Here is a 16,761-nt window from a genome sequence, read left to right as displayed (position 1 = left end):
CTGAAGAAGGCCTTATGGTTATCTTTAGCTATGGTTGCTAAATTTTACTCATAGTTGCGCTTTGAGGATTTTACGAGTTGTCTTATTTGCTTGTTTAGGCTGAGGAAGGTGCATACCTCTCTACCTCTTAGAGCAAGAAATCTGGACAAAGCCATAAATACAAGTGGGACAAAGGCCCAAAAATAGGGACAATTTTAAAATATTGCCCTTACAAACTTAGAAAGTTGATTGAATAACAGGTTTTATATTAGCATGGATTTACTAAAGGGTATGAAGCCTGAAACTTAAATGTCTGTCATTATTTTCTAACTTCAATCTTTAATGATTAGCCACTACTTTGCCAGAAAAAACACAGTTTTGTGAAAAAACGGACAAAAAATACAAGGCAAAAGTCTGGACATTCTATGAAAATCTGTACAGTTGAGAGGTATGGGAAGATGCTCTTCCAATTCTGGGTTCTCACTTTTGTATTTTTAGACAGCAGCTTCTTTTGCTTATTGTATAATTTATTAGTGCTAGACATCCATCAGGATTGTTTGCTTTTTCTTGAGGATCTTGCTTTTATCCTATCGGGTACAGTTATGTCTATACATTTGTGTAGATGTTTGTACAGGGCATCGATGTATACCTAAATATAGCCATCAATGCCATCTGTGGAAACTGGAGCTTGGAAGTCTATTGTAATATCCCTTAGGAGGGTATAGTTAGCTTTGGTGAAGTTTTTTTAGGCTGACTTCTCTTTTGAGGAGTTCTGCTGCTACTGCTACTTCAAAAATGACTGATTTATGGTCGGATTTAACCAGTGCGGGCCCTACACTTTAGGCATTGCATCGGTCACTCATATTGGTGAGGACCAGGTCTAAAATATTAGAGTCCCTTGTGGGGTGGTGCACTATTTGTTCTAGGCCATTTGAGTTTATAAAGTCTAGGAACTTTTGTGCAAGTGAGTTTGGACTTATATAAGATTGCCAATTAATGGAAGGCTACTTGAAATCACCCATGACTAGGGTGTTGGGTTGTACTTTGATTGTTCCAAGTAGATCTAAATAAGCTGTCTGTGCTTCTTGGTTCATGGAAGGGGACCTGTAACTGTCAATGACATGGAGGAGGTACTTACCCATGCTAATTTGAGCCTGGAATAACTGAATAGAGTTATCTTGTCTAACCAGTCTAGGTGTGTAATCTTTAATGAAGATAGATACTCCACCTCCTTTGGTTCTCGCACCTTCGATTTATGGACTGAAAATGTGGAAGGCATTGTTGCCTTACAAGACTGGGGTACTATCTGTGGCCATGAACCAGGTTTCTGTGACTACGCAGATGTCAGCATCTTCCAGGAGAGTAGTGCTTTCAGAGAGTGCAGTTTCTGATTTAAACTCCTAGCGTTTAGCAGCATGATCCTTAGTTTATCATTGGATCTCAGTTATGGTAATCAAACATTCAACAGGCACCCTTAAAAACAAATGCACATTAATTGTCCAAAATAGTCTTCTAATTAATTACTTTGAACTACAATTTATAATACTTTATTGTTTCACTTTTGTAGTTGCTAGGCAGGTGAGATGATAGAAGATAAATCAATTTCAGTCATGACCTGGGCCACAGGAGTACTTCATGATAATTCAATACAGACACACAAGAATAGTCAGTGCAAATATTCGATCATGGGTAGCATTGCAGTGGTCTTTAAATTATACGTCTATCCATTCTTAGTTTGACTCTTTTCTTTACAGTGCAATTTATATGTTTAGACTATCTTCACATCTGAAGAACTTATTATGGGTACTTCATGATGCCACCTGAAAAAACTGACATATGGGCATATTATTCACTTTGTAGGAACAATTTACAATCTTGATGAACCATTAATATTTCCTAAATACTGTTTTCACCATCATAACCATTTTAGTGCTAAAATCCCTGGAACAACTTTTACTTCCACACTAACCCCCACACACACACACACACACACACACACACACACGCACAGACGTATACACAGACACATGCACAAACAATTAAATAAAGATCAAACCACAAGTAGTGGGGAAGTGGATTGCCAGCAAAGCAGTATGAATTGCAGCTATCTAAACTTAATCAGGTTTACCCCATCAGCTACAGTGGTAAAGCACTCATGAAACACTTCTTTTATAAATATTTCTAAAAAGTCCTCAAATCCATTTCTGTTGAAACTTAATGTAACACATAAAAGTTAATAACCAGTGCTATAATGTACAAAAGCAGAACAGCTGGGTAAATGGAATATTTGATAGCCTGACTTATGCGATAAACGAATATGTTGTATAATAGGATTTTGGATATTTAATATTTTAATATACAGGAATATGGATATTGGTTTAGGGAACATTTAATACCTTATTGGAAAGATTAGTGATATTAGCTTATAATGCCGGTTGCACATTCTTCATGAAACTCATTCCTTAAATACATACTAGCTGATATTTTGTGACTCATAAATTAGACTAACTTCTATTCCATGTTTGTTCAAAAGGCACATCCTAAATAAGGACTGTGATAGAAATATATATCCAGTATACTGTATAGTTTTTTTTATCTACACTCTTGGCAAGTGATCAAAAGTTTATCTGCATCCTTGCCATGTAATCAGCCCTACTAAAATTCTTCTAAACTTGCCATATCGCAAGTACTTTCTAAAAATCTGAATTGAATATTTTACTAACTAGACACACAAAACAGGGATACACAATGCCAGGAAGCTTAGCACACCTAAAACAAACTAAACCTAAAGCTTTACTTCTAAAGAAAAGATAAAATTAAATGTAAGAAAAGCATTTTTCATTTTCTTTGGAGTATAAGAAGAAAACTTCACCTCCTGGATGTGGCAAACCAAACATACACAATCCCACATACTTTCCCATCTAAATCAATCCTGCAAAACTGAATCATTCATATTAGAAAGAGAAATGCTAAAATAAATGATTAACATAAAACACTGACAAAACGAGCCAAGCAAAAACTGAATTGCTGCAAAACACATCTGATTCTAATTGTCTAAACTGATTACATAACTAAATTAACTTTGTCTAGCATTCCATCATAGTTCTCATAAAACCATCAAAGCATATCAAAATAATCACAAAATGCTTCCTTGTTAAGCCTATAGGCAGTCTAATTAATGTCCTTTCCAGCAGAATAAAGCAATTAGAGGAACCTGTACTTTTCCTAAAAAACAAAAAAGAGCAAGGATAACTGGATTATTTAAGCATCTGATTTTCTGAAACCTGACAACAGGCCATCACAATTTTTCAATAAAGTTTCTACAGAAGATGGGTGCACTTTTAAACCCAAGGACATTACTCCACTCTCTCCCTATAATAATAAATGCATCCTGACTTTATCACGAGACCCTATTGGAACAGCGATAGATTTTTGGAGTGAAATCTTGACTTATAGCTGGCAAACATTTTGCATCACTTAGTAACATCATACAATCAGTAGCAAACATATTTAATCTTTTATTTGTCTTTGTTACACCGCAGTCACAATTATGAAGAAAAAGAGTAAAAGGAGAAAGGAGATACCTTTTTCTCATACTAGTTCCAGTATTAGACACCTCAGCATCCACTTCACTAAATATCATCCCACATGATAGCTGACCATATAACACTATAACTCACCTTATGAGCAATATAATGAGGCCACATCCTTTCAGTATTCATATAAGAAAACCCCAACTAATCATATCAGATACGTTTTTTATGTTGAAGAACATAACCCCTACTCTCTTCACATCTAGACATTCAACAGAGTCTCCTGTGCTCCTCAGAATAATTACTACAGCCAGAACAATCCAGCTCTTCTCCTACCTTTTCTTCCCACAACATTTTCAAACGTTGCAGCTAGTAAACATATATAACTCTTTGCATCAATTATTGTCAAGAAAATCAGCCAGTGATTAATCTCTTCTTCCCTTCTTTCACTTATTGAGAACTTCTCCTTGACTACTGTTGAGAACTTATATCTGACTTCTGTAGTTACAAGTGGAAGAAATTTCCCTTAGAAAATGACATTATAAATAAGCACTGTATTTATTCTCAGTTGGAGGTGTGTCAACTTATAAAATCTATTAAAAAGCCATATTTTCTTCCCGCCTTACTTTTGTTTTCATATTTTGAATTTCTGACACTATTTCACCTAAACCTGTATCAGTTTCCAAACATCTCTGTGTGGGATTTCTTTCTGCCTTCTTCTTGTTAAATTTTCTCAAGTTTCTCCTACTTCATCTTTCATACCCTACACTTTGCAGTGCATGTTACTGCATTTCTTTGTAAATGCTAGGAGTTTGGGATCCATCTCTGCTAAAGACCATCATTAAGCACTCCCTTTCCCCATCTCCAAATGTGTTCTTTGAGTCTACCTCACTTGAATCTACCGTTCTTTGTGCACCAGATAACACCTGACAGTATCTAATCTGCAAATGAGTCTGTATGGCATATAACTCACTTTCAAGTGGCATCATTTCTTGATCTTTGTGTCATACAATGATAAAGCTGACGTGACCTGAGTTTATTAATAGATCAGCCACTGGAAGATCTGTACAGAAGCGGGTGGAAGTTAGTTGCTATTGCCATCCTGTCTCTACTGGGAGGATGCATGCAGGCAAGTGGTGTGAATTGCAATAGCATTCTCCATAAAAGTAGTGCTTGAGGGTACTGTCGGTTAGCTGTTGGGTCATTATACTCATACAGCACATAAGCCAGAGAGGCTATCCTTGTGCATACATAAGAAAACAGCAGGATCTCTTTAATCAGTGCCTTCCACTGAAGCATCCCACTTTCACGTGGAAAAGTCTTTCTGTGATTAGAATGGGGCCCATGTAATTTTGGACAATAGTCAATCTCTACTGCACCAGTCCTTTGCCTCCTGTGAAAATGAATGGGTTGATAAGACCCTCACACCAGTCAGTCAAGGAATGAGTGAACAGTTGAGCTCTTGCCTTGTTTGAGTAATTGAGGGGCAACATTCTCAGACCCACATAGAAGAACTAGGCTGATTGTGTCCTAAAAGAGGAGCAATTGGAGAAATTGTAAGAGTTCCCCCAAAAATAAAAAAAAAACATTAACTATGGGAATAATCCTGCAATTTGACTTGCAGTGGAAATAAAACGTTTACACACCCCTGTTAAAATGCCAGTTTTTTTGTGATATAAAAAAATGAGACCACAAATTATTTCAAAACTTTATCACCTTTAATGAGACCTATAACCTGTAAAATGTAATTGAAAAACAAACAAATCTGGTAGGGGAAAAATATAAAAAATGTACAATATGCTGGTTGCATAAGTGTGCACACCCTTAAACTAATCCTTTGTTTTGTGTGCACACCCTTAAACTAATACTTTGTTGAAGCACCTTTTGATTTAATTACAAATTAACACAGCATTGTTAAGTAAAATATTGTTTAAGTTGCCTGCTTTCTTTGTAAAGTAAACCAGCAGGTAATCCATAAAAATCCTTGTTTGCCATGCGTATTCATGCTGAGCACCAGGTGTATGCTTTCTGGTAGACATAAGATTAGATTCTTGTAAAAAAAAAAGCAAGCTGCTCTTGTAGAAGTAAAATAGTGGGTACATTATAGTCACTGACGGAAGAGGCAAAACCTAGAGCTGCAGTTCAACATATCACTTTTAGGGTGTAGTTCTGCTGTCAGTGAACTTCCCCTTATCTGATCACATATTCCTCCTCTTCTCCGGCTACCCTTAGCAACTGAACTACCCCTAGCAACAGAGCTGATACATCAGGTCATATCTGCTCCCTTCCACAAGGATGTACCTCCCAACTGTGCTCAATTTTCAGGAATGCCCCTGATCTTGACTTAAATTTTAGCTCTGTCCTTCTTATCCTCCCCCAAACTAGTGAAGTTGGAAATATAATGGTGAATTACAATTAGTAAATAATGATAATAAATAGAGTTAGACTTTCTTTACTTCAGACAATAAATATTAGATCACATTCTCTTGTTCTGTCAATGCCTGAAGTTAATAGTACTAATATCCCTGATTATTTCTGGAACTAACTTTCTGGAAAGCTATGCACAAGGGCACTGGCAAACAAGAAAAACTACCCTCTCCCTATATGAGCACATAGCCACAATCCATGACACTGGAAGGCAAGTTAATAAGAATGAAAACAATATGAGTTTGCTTCACATACTCATTGAAAGAAATATATTGTAAAGAATGCCGTGATGCCATTGAGCTGTTGGCATCAAATATGAAAAGGTAAATCAGAATATAGGGAGATGTAGGTGCAAATACATTCATTTAGTGAGTATTGCTTTGCATTGCTGGGTAATGTTCAATATCTTACGTGCAACTTGAAGTAAAGCCATTTATTTAAACTACATAAGACCTCTTATCCAATAACATATACAGAGGTTCACAAATTATATTAATAACTTAAGGTTAAAGCAAGAGAATACAACATTGTTTCTAAATGTCACAAAATCAACAAAGTTTAATTTGGCAAGCATCATCTCCAAATGGTTTCATTTTGAAATATTTTGATGAAGCAGTTACACATTAGCCATGTTTTTACTACCAGCTGACAAGTGCTTTTTGTCTCCATATATTTACTCAGTTTGAAAAGGCAACAGTCCATCCTTTTACTGAACATAATATTTCACCTCTACTACAGCCTTCCCTTCCACTCAGCATGTTTCTACCTGTCCTATGCCATCTTGAATTCCTAGAATTCCTGTTTAGCACCAATTCTGGCACATATTCCATGTGTTCAAACCTTTCCTATAAATAAAACATTTTACTATATTCAAGGAGTATTTGCCATCTCATCACCATGGAAGTCCTCGTTCTGCTTAGCCCCAATTCATATACATCATCTTTTGCATGTCTCTGCTATCAGTTTTGGTCTCTGCACCTCCTTCAGGCTCTAACCTTAATTACTGCCACAAGTTGCTGGCAAAATGTTGTAAATCACATGTCCTATATTAATATGCTTTTTTTCTTGACCTTAACAGTTTGTAGTAAACAAAGGATGAATGTAGACGTGTTTTTTCTACTGTCACATATCCTACACAGTTGTCTTGGATAGGAATTTTTCTGACTGTTGCAATATAATAACATGATCCATTGATATTTGTAATGCTGTGAACTTTAGGCAAGATTTACAGGCACTGTTCACACTGTGGACAGACATATTGCATGGAAAAGTCATGAAAAATAGTGTGACATGATTCAAAAAAGCAACACTTTAGGGCTACACACGTGTATATACTGCAGACATAGCACGTACACACGTGTATATACTGCAGACATAGCACATTAGGTTGTCATCATGTCTACAATAATGCAGTTATAACCCAGTGGTTACACACAAGTGTCAGATGCCAATGTATGATGGAGTGATGTCAGTACAGCTCAGTAGACATATTAGCATGTTTGCGCGTGTGTGCTTGTACACACGCATGCTTGCACACGCAAATAAGTTTATCTATGTGGTGTATCACAAACCACATGTCATCTCATTCTTCATTTCTTCATCCAGTAACAACATGCTTAAAGTACTAAATGCACTACAGACATAATGGTTGTCCCTGGCTGTCAACTGACAAACTAAAACATGCCAGTTAAGGGTGCCAAAAATCATGCCAGCTAAGGGTGCTTGGTCTACTATTTTGCCTACTTATATGTGCTCTCTCTCACCCATTACTTTTGAAGTGACTAACTGCATAGCAAGCAGCCTGCTTCTCTTCATCGGTGTTGCATTTTTTTCCTTCAAAGCAACAGCATCAGATTAATAAAATATGCATAGCTCACAATCTCACCTGAAGGAACCACAGTGCCTCATGTATTTAGCTTGCCTTTCAAATCAGTATCATAGACTGCTGATTAAAGAAGTGTTCCTTTTATTCAGCAGTATGCACACTGAGAACCAAAGAGAAATGCACACCTTTGGTTAGGAACTGTGTGTCAGAACATTGCATCTAAAACTTCACGTGTACTCTGTCTAGAACCTCTATGAATCCGGCCAAGTATTAGTAATAGTAGGAGGTAATTCTTTAATTAGATGTGCTACTAGCTCTGTGTGAAGTTCTCAGAGTAATGAAGACCACCAGGAGTAAAACAAACAAAATGTTCAGCGCTGACTGAGGTCTTTATAAACATATTAATGTGGAATAAAGTTATATACTGTCTTGATTTGATAATGCTTGCTGAAGAAAATATCACTATTATAACCATTAATAAGCTGTTGCTTTTTGTCATATTTACACTTAACATGCTTTTTGAAGAAATATTTCTAGAAAATGGTCTTTGATTTTCATTATAAGAAATGAACAATACTTTTGAGATGCACAAGAAATCTACTATCATTTCACAGTCTGTCTGAGGTGTGATGAGATTAAATACATCCATCATTATTACATCTGCCATCTCTCAGACACTGTGAATGTGTAAAATAACATTTGCAAATTATTTATAACATGATTTCCTTTGCAGCTTCTGTATGAAATATGTAAAGCAATATGGTGCAGTATCTATTTCTATGACTACATGGATTTGAAGACAGTATGCTTTGTCATCAGTTTTTCAGTATAACTTCGATATTCTGCAATTCTGAGTTACAGTATGCTTTTTTCTTTTATTTAATTATCTTGTTTGTATTAAGAGAATCAATTTTAGGCCATGCACCTTATGCAGTGGCCCTTCTAACATCATTGATGCACATGAGAGCTTGAACATTATTTTTTCACATTTTTCAGTAGGAAACCAAGTTTGTTTTGATTAAATTATTCTTCTGTAATTTAAGGTACTGTCCTCAGGCTCTTGGCATCTGATACCAAACAGGTAATTGCTTAAAAGCATACTTCTTCCAGCTTAAAACTATCTGTTAAATGCTTTCTTGATAAATGCTGACATTATAATAATTGGCTGCTACGATACTTTACCCAAAGAGACATTTACTTTAGATGTGGCCTGTCATGCTTGTGCTAATAAGGCATTGTGGAAAAATGGAATGCCTCACAAGGTAGGGAAAAAGATGCAACCTAGGTAGACTGCACATGATTTGTTGCTAAACATGCTATAAATGTCAGCCTTCGTTTAACAATTTTTTTCTGAAAACAGATTAGTGAACTATCTAGATCTGATGTGGTTGTGTTCTGTCTCCTCTAACTTCCAGTGTTACTGAGTGAGAATCCATTGTTTTTTGGCTATGGTCTCAGAATATAATGGATATGTTGTAGCAATGTAACTCTGGACTTTTTCGCATGTTTAAAACTTACATTTGCTTTTGTTCTTTATATCTCTGACAGAACTGTAGGCCTTTATACTTTGCTCCATGGCCAGATATTACAGCTCATACTTTTAAGTGTTCATGGATTGTGTAGTTTACTGTGCTTTCATTTCACTGACAGTATGCATCACTCCAATTCTCTGTCGTACTTGTGTGCATGTTCACCTAGCTGTTTCCTCATGTCTGCTATTTACACCTGGTCTTTTTATGAGGTACATTCCTGTTAACCCCATGTGTTGATGCTCATTCAATGATTTTATTAAATTTAGTTCTGCAGTGACTGGAGCTTTCATAGAAACTTATCATACAGGATGGAAGAAGGATGTCTATATTTACTTTTTCTTAGCTGAACCTGCAGTGTACGTTTCTCAGTACCTTTGGTCTGGGTTAATGAACAAATGTTCTTGCCACCAATTCTGATCAAAGAGTTAGACTGCATGTATTATTGTTCTACAGAGCACACAGAATTAGGTGACTAGAAACACATATGGGCACTATCACCCCCACTGCATTGCACTAGTATACGCTAAGCAGTCAATTGATCTGTGATGCTGTTATGTGATGAAACTGGTGTTAGATGTGCACATTGCATGCAAAACAATAATTTCCACCATGTTAAATTCCATTACTAGTTAATATTTTCTTCTTATTAGTATCAGCAGTTAAACTGATATAAAAAGTTTATGTATTATTTTATTTTGCTACATCAACAAACCCTTATTGTGGAATCTCTACAATACTGTTCCCAGGTAATCCCATGCTAGATATATTTTTTTCTTTTATATTGTCCCTCTGCTGACATCTGGTCATCATATGGTGCAAATGACTGAGAGAACTAAATCTGCTAGAATGTAGATCCTCCATAAAAGTAGCCCCCAATGCAGTTTCCCTAAAGTGACAGCTCCTTGAATGGCTCAACAGTGTTTTCTTTTTCTACTAGGAGGTTGTAATCTTGTGAGGCAGATTTCACCCTTAATAAGTGTTTTTCTCTTTTTTTTTTCCAGTCTTATATGACTGTAGAGATAGTGCATATAAATGGGTGGGTGGAGGAAAATGTCACCCCCACCAGAGGTATAGGGAAGCTTGCCTCCTAAAAATGAGAATGCTTTTATTCCTGTTATTATTTGTACTACTTGCCCCTATAGAATGCATTTTCATTTAACATATATTTCTATTAGAAATCTATAGTCACTCTTTATCTAATTATATAAGTCATATTTTCTTTGCAGTTTACTTGGAGTTTGTATATTGTGAGCTATAAGAACAAACTTGGTCATAATTTGTGAACTGTAGACAATCTGTGCATTCTATTTGTCTATGCACATGAGCAAAAAAAAAACATTTATTAAGATGATATGTAATAAGACTTCCTTTCTTTCTATTGGCAGATGATATGTGAAAATATTTACAGGAAAGTTTCTAAGTTCATAGGTTCATAGGTAGGTTCTAGGCTATCGGCCCGAGGGCTGAAGTAAGCCTAGCCAACAGTGTATTGGCTTCCGCCACCCATGTAGTGTTAATTTCCTGCCCATCTATCGAGCAGAACTCCAGACATGGTTCTAGGGTGAACTTCCTATCACCCATCCACTTATCAAGGTTTTTCTTGAATAGTGCTAATGATGAGCTCTGCTTGATGTAGATGGGACTTTTATTCCAGAGCATGGGAAGTCTCTGGGACAAGAATCTATCCATCCAGCATGTCCTATTTATTGATGTGGTGAGGTTTAGGTCCCTAGAGCATATAGCTTGAGGAGATTGGGATTTCTTTAAGTGGAGCATGTTCATCGATTCCAGGTTTGACATAGCTTTGTATGTCAGACAGAGGTCTCCTCGGAGTAAGCTGTATGCAACCGAGTAGAGTTGGAGTTTCTTGAGCTGGTCAGCATAGGACAACTGTTTGAGGCCAGCAATCGTCTTGGTGAGGTACTTTTGGGGCCTTTCCAGTTGTTGTAGGTGTCTTGTGAGGTACATCCCAAATGGGGCATTGTACTCAATGAGGGATCTGATAAGTGATGAGTAGAGGGTGACAATGACTTCCTTTTTTCTAGATGCGAACCCTTTTGTGATTAGGTGAGCCACATAGAAAGATTTTCTGACCACTGTGGCAATGTGGTTATCAAAGGAGAGGTTACTATCCATTTGGGTCCAAAGGTCTCTTATCACACTTTCTGTGTTAAGTGAACTTCCCCCTATTTGGTAATTCATGGGTACCGTGTTTTTACCAAAGGGGATACCAGTGCACTTTTTGGCATTTAGCTTGAGGCCATGATTTTGGAACCAGGAGTCTGTCTCTGTGAGGCTCTTTTGCAGGATGTCTACATCGGCAGGGGAATCGATAATGGCACCCAGTTTGCAGTCATCAGTGAACTTTTTAGCCATAGACCCTCAGTATTCACTTGCAAGTATATGCTGAAAAGTAGAGGTCCCAAGACTGAACCCTGGGGCACTCCACTTGTCACTGGTTTGGAGTCAGATCTGGAGTCTGCAACTCTCACCGTGTGGGTTCTGTCCATGAGCCAGTTGGCCACCCATCTTGTGACATAAGGGTTTATGTTAAGGTTGATGAGTTTATCTATGATTCCTGAATGGGGATAGTATTGAAGGCTTTAGCAATGTCCAGATAGGCTGTGTGGACCATCTTGTCCTCATCTATGGCCTTGGTAACTGTTTCAAAAAAGTCTACCAGGTTTAGGAGACGTAATCTAACCTTCACAAATCTGAATTGGGTAGCATCCAAAGTTAGGAGGTTCCCGATGTCTTTGTTTATGAGTTCCATGATGATATGCTCCATGGCCTTGCAGACCAGGCTTATCAGGCTAATATGAGATTCTTGACATAGCTAAAGAATGCCTTGTGGTTGCCTTTGGAATCCGAGGCAATTTTTCTTTCAAAACTGGCTTTGGAGAATTTTATGAGAGATCTTACTTTCTTACTGAGGCCCGTCAGGGAGTTCCCCTATTCCTGGGGTTTTACTCTTTTTTGCAACAGTTTCTTCCTTCTGTTGTAGAGTTTGTTAATGGTAGGGGACCATCAAATTGGCTTCCTTTTTTTGGAGGATAGCATCTTGGCTTTGTTGGGGATAGCCCTATCCATGCACCCATGCAGGTGCTTGTAAAGTGCATTTGTCTAGGATTCAGCAGCTGTGACAGTATTGATTGTGTTATCCATCTGCAGGGGCATTGTGAAGTTAACCACCTCAGTTTTGAGTAGCGTGAAGTTCGCTTTGGAGAATTTATTTACTATGGTTTCTTTGTGTGGGGGTGGGATCAGGATGTGGATATCTAGGGTGATTAGTTTATGGTCTGATCTAACAAGTGAGGAGGTGATCTTGAGCATTGAGCACTGGTCACCCATGTTGGTAATGTTTTCAAACAGTCTGATTTGGTAGGATATTGAAATTAAAGAAAAGCTTCAAAGGAAACAGAACAGTGTAAATATGCAGATTTTCCTTATGCATGCAATATTTGTATGCTTAATATATATAATTTATACATACTCTTAGCAGAAATAAGATTTATTTGCTCATTTATATATAGAATAGAATGTTTGAAAACCTTTGACAGGAAGTAGGCTTATTTGTTCAGATATGTGACTGCTATTAACCCATTATACAGATGATACATGGCTTAAATTCACATATTTTTTCATTCTTTGTCATGTAAGTTGACTTACCTCCTGTTCCATACAGCTGTGACAGATACCATTATGGGTACTGAGCACAAATTCATCTTTCCTTTTGATTGTGCTAAAGGTTTTTGTGACATGCTGGCACTGACTGCAGTGTAAGATAGAGAACAAGGTATACTTAGTGTTTTTTTTTTTGGCACATGGATGGCATCTTGGAGGGAAAACCAGTAAAATACAATCCTTTATATAATTTAAGCAGAACAAAAGAGGAAATAACCTCCCCAAAGATGAAATAAGTAATGCAGTGTAAAAAAATTCCTTTCAGATTTTGTGATATGTACGTATACTAGGGTTCTTCTTCCATTAAGTAGTGCACATTATACAGAGATGGAAGCTGTACTGAGAAAGCCAAATTGGTTTGCAGATTATATACCATAGCAGACTTGCCAAAATGGCAAGGGGTACAGAGAGAATTCACTATCAATGCAGGTATAGGATGTTGGGAACCATATATTAGAAGTGAGAAGAAAAAGTGGGGCATGATTAGGGTGCATGGCATTGTCCAATGACAAGTGGGTAGGGAAGAGAAATGGATATGGACGAAGGAAGGGAAATAAGTTTCAAGTCAGACTTAAAAAAAATAGTTTGTGGAGATGGTGACTGATTTGAATGCATTAGCTAAGGCAGTTATACCATGTAAGTCATAACACATGTTTAAAGTTGATATCTCAGGCTGTTACATCCAGTTGTGTTAAAGGTATTTCAGGCATTGACCATAGAACTTTTCTCATCAACCTTTTTTTTATGTTCATGTCTTCACTCCCTTTAGATATTTTTTCCAAGAACTGTAATAGTGCCTTGTGCTGCAATTTTTAATATAAGACTGAGAGTTAAGCATTGGTGTAGGAAGTACAGTACTGTTTACTGCTGTCTTATTTCACTAGATGCAATTTCTGACACTTTATTCACAGCAATTGATAAAAAATACAGCTCAGAGAAGAGACTAAAAGCCATTATATAATAAAAATAGGGGGCAGTATAAATGTGCTTATACCAAATTTTGGGCTTAGTTAAGGCAAGTTAGTTTGAGTTATCATAGAGAGGAAAGGTTGAGAGCTGCTAGTGTGTCTTAATAGCTGCATGCTGTCATAGATTGTATCTGTTGTAGGCATCTGAGCTCTGTCCACTGTACCATGGGTACATTGGATTTCACTGTAATTGGAACCAGGCAGAAAAAAAAACAGCTGGACTTAGATTAATTTTTATTATTACTATATCTTCTGTCTTTACATATCCAATGAAGACATGCTTATATTTCACAGCAGTAGGAGTACTGGTTTCTAAAGTACAGAATTGTCCCTGATTCCCACCACCCCCAAACACACACGCCACATAGATCACTGTAGTTATTGCCCCTCTGTATAGACATTAGAATGAGAATTCTTCCTTAAGATTCAAAAACAGGTATTTAAACTCTTCTTAAAATGTATTCACATATTTCAAGGCTAGAAATTATGTTACATTTCCTGTTAAATTAAATACCTAATTACAGAGCCTATTATAATAAACAAAATTACAACCCAGTTTTGTATACTAGTCTGATGCATAACTGTAGTTTGCCCATATTAACTGACTTTTAGGAAACAGATTGCAATTATATGCTTGAATGGTTAGCTATTTATGATTGATTACCTTATACGTAATTACTGTGAGCTTTGTTTTATATTTATTGATGCACTTAAACTATTCATAGGGATTACAGTAGAATAAAAATGAAATAGTTTTGATCATTTATTTACTCAAAAGTATTTGTTGCTGAATTATGTTAATCTAAAATTGAGTTAATTGTGTTACTGGTAAATCGTTTCTGGTTGCCAGTGTATTTCTTTCATAACAGAAATTAATGTGCAACATATTTGAAGCAGTCAGTTAGGTGAAAAAAGTCTAGCTAGTTAAGTGACAGCAAGACAAAACACTCCCTTTGTATTGCTTTGGTTCTGCTAAGTCTCTTAAAGACCAGCGATACTAATTCACTGGTGATGGTTTTTGAAAAGTATAGTTGAGTTAAGAACTTAACCATAAATGCACATCTTCTAGTAGACTCACTGTTGTAGTCCTTACTTTTGGTATTCCTGCCTGTAGGTAGCTCAACTAGCCAGACAGACTTCTGCATCTTTATCTTCCAACAGGGACTTGGCCAATGTTATCTACTTAGGATGCAAGGTCTTCAGTGGTACAACAGGTGTGTTAGGTGAAGCCATCTTTAGCCAGGTTAAAAACCTTAGATAAAAAGTTTTGGTGTACTAGAGGGAAAAAGTCCTGGGTACCCAAAGGGGGACACATGCAACAATGTGGGATTTTTAAGCTCACAAACCTTTCCTTTATATTGGACCAATCCACAATATTTAAATACACATTGGATCAGAACTGCTCCTGCTTTCCATTATATTAGAACTTTGCACTGCTTGGAGAACTCACCGCTGCTATTGGAACTTCAGTTCTCTATTCTCAGGCACATTGCACTGCTTAATACAGGCTTGCTGCCATTGGCTCTTGGGAATCTTACATTCTGCACTGCTTAATGCAGGCTTGCTGCCATTGGCTCTTGGGAATCGAACATTCCTTCAGCAGGTACTTCAAGAAGTGTGTATCTGTGTGTAATGCACTAGGTAGGGATAATAGGTTAGTTAATTAGCTTAATCAGGATCCAACCCTGTACCTTTTCTACAGGAGACAAGAGCCTTAATCCTCTACACTAACTACCAGACTTGGCTAATGTTGTCTTTTATTGGCTCATAGATTTTGTTTGACTGCTTAATGGAAAAAAAAATCTTCAAAAAACTACACAAGTACATTTTCAAGGAATGTGATCTTCAAAATTCAAAGTGGCTTAGTGGTAGAATTCTTGCCTGCCAATGTTTGATTCCCGGTCATTGCATTAAATCAGACGTTGGGAGGGTGGCCTAATGGTTAAGGTGTTTGCCTTGCAAACACAAGGTTCAGGGTTTGAGTCTCAGAAGGGATAATTGGCTAGGCTTAAAATGGCTCACAAGAGCAGTTAGCCTAGTACTAATCTATGAACTTATGAACCTAAGGGAAGAGAAGTTTACTGTTGCTCATGCTAATTCTGTATTCAGTTCCCAACTGTTTTGTTTAGGAAATGGCGATCAGCGTCTGTGCTATAGAAGTTCAAAGCAGGGTTGGTAGCATACTTGCTTGTAGTGCAGAAGGCTGTGGGTGGATTGCTGATACTGCAGTGCACTTTAAAGAGTGGGCATGTTCAATGATTGCTTATATTAGGGCACATTTTTGTACTTTGCAGGGACAACTTGTTTGACATTCTGATGGGGTTGTCAGTTAAGTGTTTTGTACATCTCTTAATTGTTTTTCTAATTCTACTGTTTTTTTTTTCTCAAAATTAAAAAAAACTTAAGGTTAAAATAAAAAAAAGAATGAAACTGTAAATTTGGGCATTACAATGTTGATGTCAGTGAAAGACAACTACATGAATCCAGCAAGGGGGCTACTACCCCTTGCCATATATAGTTTTAAGTGCCTTGTTGTCCCTTTTGAGGAGTTCTTGGGTGTAACCCCCCCCCCCCACCAGGACATTACACTACATGTTTTTTATATTTAATTTTCTTAAAAACAATAGGAAAAGTTTGACAGTAAAAAGTTATCCCATATCAAACTGGGACTGGTGCTTGCTACTGTGTATGCTGGTGTGTCCTAATATAAAAAATGGTCGAATGCTGGAGTCCTGAGTATGTTATCCTTTCAGATGAGATATTAAACTGAACCCCATCTGTCCTGGTTAAGGATAGGTGCTCTGAGGTCTACT

Source organism: Protopterus annectens, chromosome 10.part0 (genome assembly GCF_019279795.1).
Source record: "Protopterus annectens isolate FY-2018-M chromosome 10.part0, PAN1.0, whole genome shotgun sequence".
NCBI lineage: Eukaryota > Metazoa > Chordata > Ceratodontiformes > Protopteridae > Protopterus > Protopterus annectens.
This window is presented reverse-complemented; position numbering follows the sequence as displayed.